The following is a 6,000-nucleotide window of genomic DNA, read 5'->3' on the forward strand; positions in this document are numbered from 1 at the left end:
GAGAGCTTGACGAGAAGCCACACAGATTCACAGAATTACACAACGTGCTGGAGTAACTCGGCCGGTCAGGCACCATCTCTGGAAAACGTATCGGTGATGTTTCGGGTTGGGACCCATCTTCGGTCTGAAGATGGACCCGCACCCGAAACGTCATCTACCCATGTTTTATCCCAAGAAAGATCCCGTCCGGAAACCTCGCCTATCCATGTTCTTCAGGGACGCTACCTGGCCGCCGAGTTACTCCAGCATGTTGCGGTTCCTTGTTTCTACTTCATGAAGTTAAACTCCGAGAACTCTCCGAATCCCACGGACAATGAACGTTTCCATGCGTTCTCGAGGAACAGCTCTTCGTCTCTTGAGTATAGGAGCAAAAAGGTACTTCTGTAGTTGTACAGGGCTCTAGTGAGACCGCACCTGGAGTACTGTGTGCAGTTTTGGTCTCCAAATTTGTGGAAGGATATTCTTGTTTTTGAGGGCGTGCAGCGTAGGTTTTCTAGGTTAATTCCCGGAATGGCGGGACTGTCATATGTTGAAAAACTGGAGCGACTGGGACTGGACTGGCACAGCCCCAGATTTAAAGGATGTTCCTTTAGGCAATTGAGGAGGAATATCTTGAGTCAGAGGGTGGTGAGTCTGTGGATTTATTAGCCACAGAGTGCTGTGGAGGCCAAGTCAATGGATATTTTTAAGGCAGAGATAGACAGATTGTTGATTTGTACGGGTGTCAGGGGTTATGGGGAGAAGGCAGAAGAATGGAGTTCGGAGGGAGAGATAGATCAGCCATGATTGAATGGCGGAGTAGACTTGAAGGGCCGAATGGCTTAATCTTGCTCCTATCACCTATGATTCTCTTCACATCTAATAAGTTCAACTGCAATGTCAAATTTGTTCAATGTCCAACTTTTCCGTGTCCCGATGAAGATTTCCGACCATTTATGATCCTGATGAGATCGAGATCCCATGGGTCAAGTATGAGCGGGGCGGTCAAGTGTATCAATCCTTAGATTTTTAAATAAAAGTTCAGTTGATGGGATCCGATAACACGTTTAAAAAAGAGGCGGATCAACACTTCTAAACGCAGTTGCTGTTTATTTCACTCTTCCCACATTGACATTCCCCCTGGTTTTATTTCCGCGCTCACTGGGGTTTTACGACGCGGAATTTGGGAATTAAATGGGAGCCGTTCAGCGCCGACCTGTTGTCCACCGGGTTTCTGCCCCACAGCCCCTGAGCGCCGCTCCTGTCACCGGTCCCGGGACCAGACCCTTTCACACACCCGGAGCGGAACCGGAGCAGATTCTCAGCCACTAGGTTTCTTGCCAAGGCCCAATGAAAGAAAAAACTTTCTCCGTGAATTTATTCCCGATGAAGTAGTGGAGATGGGACTTGGTGCCCGCGTCGTAAAAGGAAACTGTCCCGGACTCCTAACTGAGATAAACTGAGGGAAGGTGAGTGCATTAAGCTCATTACCATCCCGCTTGATGCTCAAGACCCCAGTCTCCGGGGTCAGTTCGAGCTGTCTCTTCCTCTCCACAGACTCTGTGGCGACTCCCAGACTTCAGTACGTAGTCCCCGCCACATCCACCTCCCAGTAATGTCTCCCCGATGTGAATCCCTCCGATCCCAGCGCACACAGAATGTTTGTGAACCACTTCCCGGTGTCAGGGAGACTCCTCCGGGTCCCGGTCCGTCTCACCCTCTTCCGATCCTCAGACACATCGAGTAGCGGATGCGCTGTTTCCACATCCAGGGTGACGGAGACTGGGGGGAGAAGCAGAGAATCAGAGAGTCCCCGGGGGTCGGGGGGAGACTCGGGCAGCGCGGCCCCGGGACCGGGGGAGAGGCCGCTCGGCCTCGGGCACAGGCGGGCGGACAACTGAACGTTTCCCGTGGGGGATTTTCCACAATTGCGCGAGATGGAAAAGAGAAATGCATTTCCGCTACTTTTCTTCCGGGAAGTGGAAGTGAAATGTTTTGGTTGTCGCGGACGGGGAGAGCGAAATGGGAGACGAGGATGGCGAAGTTGCGGCTGGATACGTGTGTGCGTCAGACTGAGTTAATGTAATGGCCGTATTAAATATCAGTGGGTGCATGTATCCTGCGTTGGTGAGTGTGTTCATGGATGATTGTGTAAGTCATGGTGTGTCCCCACATGTAAGGTGTGTGTTGGTGAGAGTGTGTGCTGTATGCCTGTGGACTAGTCGAACGAATAAATTCACTGGTGGACACAAAATGCTGGAGTAACTCAGCGGGCCAGGCAGCATCTCTGGAGAGAAGGAATGGGTGACGTTTCGAGTCGAGACCCTTCTTCAGACTGATGCCAGTGGAGTAGGTGGGACAGAGATGGAATGTAGTCGGAGACAGAAAGACTGGTGGGAGAACTGGGGAGGAGGACGGGATAGGGAGGGAAAGCAAGGGCTATTTGAAGTTAGAGAAGTCAATGTTCATACCGTTGGGGTGTAAACTACCCACGCTAAATATGAGGTGCTCTTCCTCCAATTTGCTGTTCCTTCACTCTGACAATGGAGGAGGCCCAGGACAGAAAGGACAGATTGGGAATGGGAGGGGGAGTTGAAGTGCTGAGTCACCGGGAGATGGGTGGCAGTGTGAACTGTGAGGAAGATGCTATGAGGTTGCAGGTTGCCTTGGACAGGTTGTGTGAGTGGGCGGATGCATGGCAGATGCAGTTTAATGTGGAGAAGTGTGAGGTTATCCACTTTGGTGGTAAGAATAGGAAGGCAGAGTATTATCTGAATGGTGTCAAGTTAGGAACAGGGGACGTACAACGAGATCTGGGTGTCCTAGTGCATCAGTCACTGAAAGGAAGCATGCAGGAAGAGCAGGCAGTGAAGAAAGCCAATGGAATGTTGGCCTTCATAACAAGAGGAGTTGAGTATAGGAGAAAAGAGGCCCTTCTGCAGTTGTACAGGGCTCTAGTGAGACCGCAACTGGAGTACTGTGTGCAGTTTTGGTCTCCAAATTTGAGGAATGATGGAGGAGAGAATGGGGGGAGGAGAGAGTGGGGGAAAGGGGTGGTGGGGAAAGGGGGGAGTGGGTGAGGAGAGAGTAGGGGGAGAGAGTGGGACTGGGGAGAGAGTGGGACTGGGGAGGGGGACAGCGGGGGTGGTTGGGGGAAGAGTGAGTGGGGGTGGGGGTAAGGGGAACAGTGGGGGTCAGGGAAGGGGGGAGAGTTGGGGGGAGGGGGAGGGTGGGAGGAGCAGAGAGTGGGCGTGGGTGGGAGAGTGGGACTGGGGAGGGGGTGGTGGTGGGGGGAAGAGAGAGTGGGGGAAAGGGGGATAGCGGGTGTCAGGGAAGAGTGGGGGGAAGCAAAGAAGGAGAAGGTGGGTGGGTGGGGACAGTGAGAGTGAAAGGGGGAGGAGGGGGTGGAGGAGGAGGGAGGGGTGGGGAGGAGAGGGGGGTGGGGGGAGGGGGATGGTGGTGGGGGGAGGGGGGTGGTGGGGGGAAGAGAGAGTGGGGGTGGGAGGGAAGGGGGACTGAGGGTCAGGGAAGAGGGGAGAGTGGGGGGAGGGAGTGGGAGAGGGAGGGAAAGGTGGATGATGGGGAAGGGGACAGTGAGAGTGAAAGGAGGGGGAGGGTGGGGGAGGAGAGAGGGAGTGCGGGGGGAAGGGGGTGGTGGTGGGGGAAGAGAATGGGGGGTAGGGGGAGGGGGACAGTGGGGGTGGGGGAGAGGTGGACGGTGAGAATGCAGGTGGGGCGAGTGGGTGGAGGGGAGGGGTGGGAGGGGGGTGAGGGGAGGAGAGAGTGGGGGAGGCGGGGGTGGGTGAGGAGGGGTGGAGGAGATAGTGGGGCTGGGGAGAGTGGGGCTGGGGAGGACAGAATGTGGGGGGAGGGGAGAGTGGGGGAAAGGGGGGATGGGGGGAGGAGAGAGTGGGGGGAAAGGGGGATGGGGAGAGTGAGAGTGGGGCGGGGAGGAGAGAATGGGGGGGTGGGGGAGGAGAGAGTGGTGGAAAGGGAGGTGGTGGGGAATGGGGGGTTGGAGGGAGAGTGCTACTGGGGAGTGGGGTGGGGAGGAGAGAAGAGTGGGGGTGGGGGGAAGGGGGAAGCAGGGGTGGGGGGGAAGGGACAGCAGGGGTGGGGGGGAGGAGGGGGTGTTGGTGGGGGGATGAGAGAGCGGGGTGGGGGAGAAGGGGGACAGTGGGGGTCAGGGAAAATGGGAAGGTGGGGGGTAGGGAGAGGAGGGATAAGGGGGATTGAGTAGGGGGTTGAGGATGCTACACCAATACAGGAGAGGCTTTGGGTCCAAGGCTCCTCGGTCACACCCTCTCCCCTTCCCTGTACCGCCTTTAATAGCGCTCCCCCTCCCCTGGAGGAGCACGGCACCACAGTGAAGGAGAAAGAAGATGGCCGCTGGCAGGATGGTGTCAGAGGATCCCTCTCCCCTTTCCCCATCTCACCCATCCCTCCCCTCTCCACCTCCCCCCCCTTTGAGATTCTTTTTTTTTTTTTTAAGAGACAATTTATTTTAAAGAAAAAACGCGATTTCCCCAGGTCGAAATGGAAACCCTACGAAGAACGGGCCCAATTTGTCAATGTGCTTACATATATTTTTACATTTATGTTAATGCATGTACAATATTTGTTCATTTCAATAAATAATAATCAAATGCAGACAGTTATTTAACAATATGTTAAGGATTAGTTACATTTATACAGTCTTACAGTTACAAACGGCCCTTTGAGGGCAACCATAATGCTGATGTGGCCCGGGGTGAAAATGAGTTTGACACCCTTGCTTTAAACTGTACCTTTACTAAAAAGCACTGAACCCTGAACTCACTGAACCCTGAACTCACTGAACCCTGAACTAAAAGTACGAACAAAAAGCAGAAATACAACCCTGGGGTTACGCCCAATCAGCTGCTTCCTCTAGTCCGCTTCCACCAATCAGCTGCTTCCCCTAGTCCGCTTCCACCAATCAGCGGCTTCCTCCAGACCACTTCTTTTGAAGTGTGAGGGAACGTTTTTAAACCAACGCTGCACCAACCGCTCCTGAGCCCCGCCCACACGCTGCTCCAACCGCTCCTGAGCCCCGCCCACACGCTGCACCAACCGCCCCTGGGCCCCGCCCACACGCTGCTCCAACCGCTCCTGGGCCCCGCCCACACGCTGCTCCAACCACTCCTGGGCCCCGCCCACACGCTGCTCCAACCGCTCCTGAGCCCCGCCCACACGCTGCACCAACCGCCCCTGGGCCCCGCCCACACGCTGCTCCAACCGCTCCTGGGCCCCGCCCACACGCTGCTCCAACCGCTCCTGGGCCCCGCCCACACGCTGCTCCAACCGCTCCTGAGCCCCGCCCACACGCTGCACCAACCGCCCCTGGGCCCCGCCCACACGCTGCTCCAACCGCTCCTGGGCCCCGCCCACATGCTGCACCAACCAAGAGATAAAGAACAATGAATGAAAGATATGCAAAAACGTAACGATTATAAAGGAAACAGGCCATTATTAGCTGTTTGTTGAGTGAAAACGAGAAGCTAGTGCAACTTGAGTGGGGGAGATAGAGAGAGAGGGAATGCTGGAGTTACTGGAAATAACAGAAATCAATATTCATACGACTGGGCTGCAAGCTGCCAAGCGAAATATGAGATGCTAGTGGACACAAAATGCTGGAGTAACTCAACGGGTCAGGCAGCATCTCTGGCGAGAAGGAATGGGTGACGTTTCGGGTTTCAGGCTTCTTCAGATGCGATGGAGTTTCTTCCCACAGGCCATCGGGACTGTTAACTATTATATCTCCAAAGAATTAAAAAAAATCTGTATTAATTTTAATTTTTATGCTGTAATTGTAATTTTTTGTACAATCCGCAGGCGTTGCCACTTTCATGTCACTGCACATCTTGTATGTGTATGTGACAAATAACATGACTTGACTTGGTGTTGTTTATTAGTATTGTTCAGCCTTTGCTGCCAGCGCACATTTGAACACTCGCGATACTCCAGGGCTCGGCGTGAACCAGTAAGTTGTGTGAATTGAAA

This window comes from Rhinoraja longicauda, chromosome 19 (genome assembly GCF_053455715.1).
Source record: "Rhinoraja longicauda isolate Sanriku21f chromosome 19, sRhiLon1.1, whole genome shotgun sequence".
Taxonomy (NCBI): Eukaryota; Metazoa; Chordata; class Chondrichthyes; order Rajiformes; family Arhynchobatidae; genus Rhinoraja; species Rhinoraja longicauda.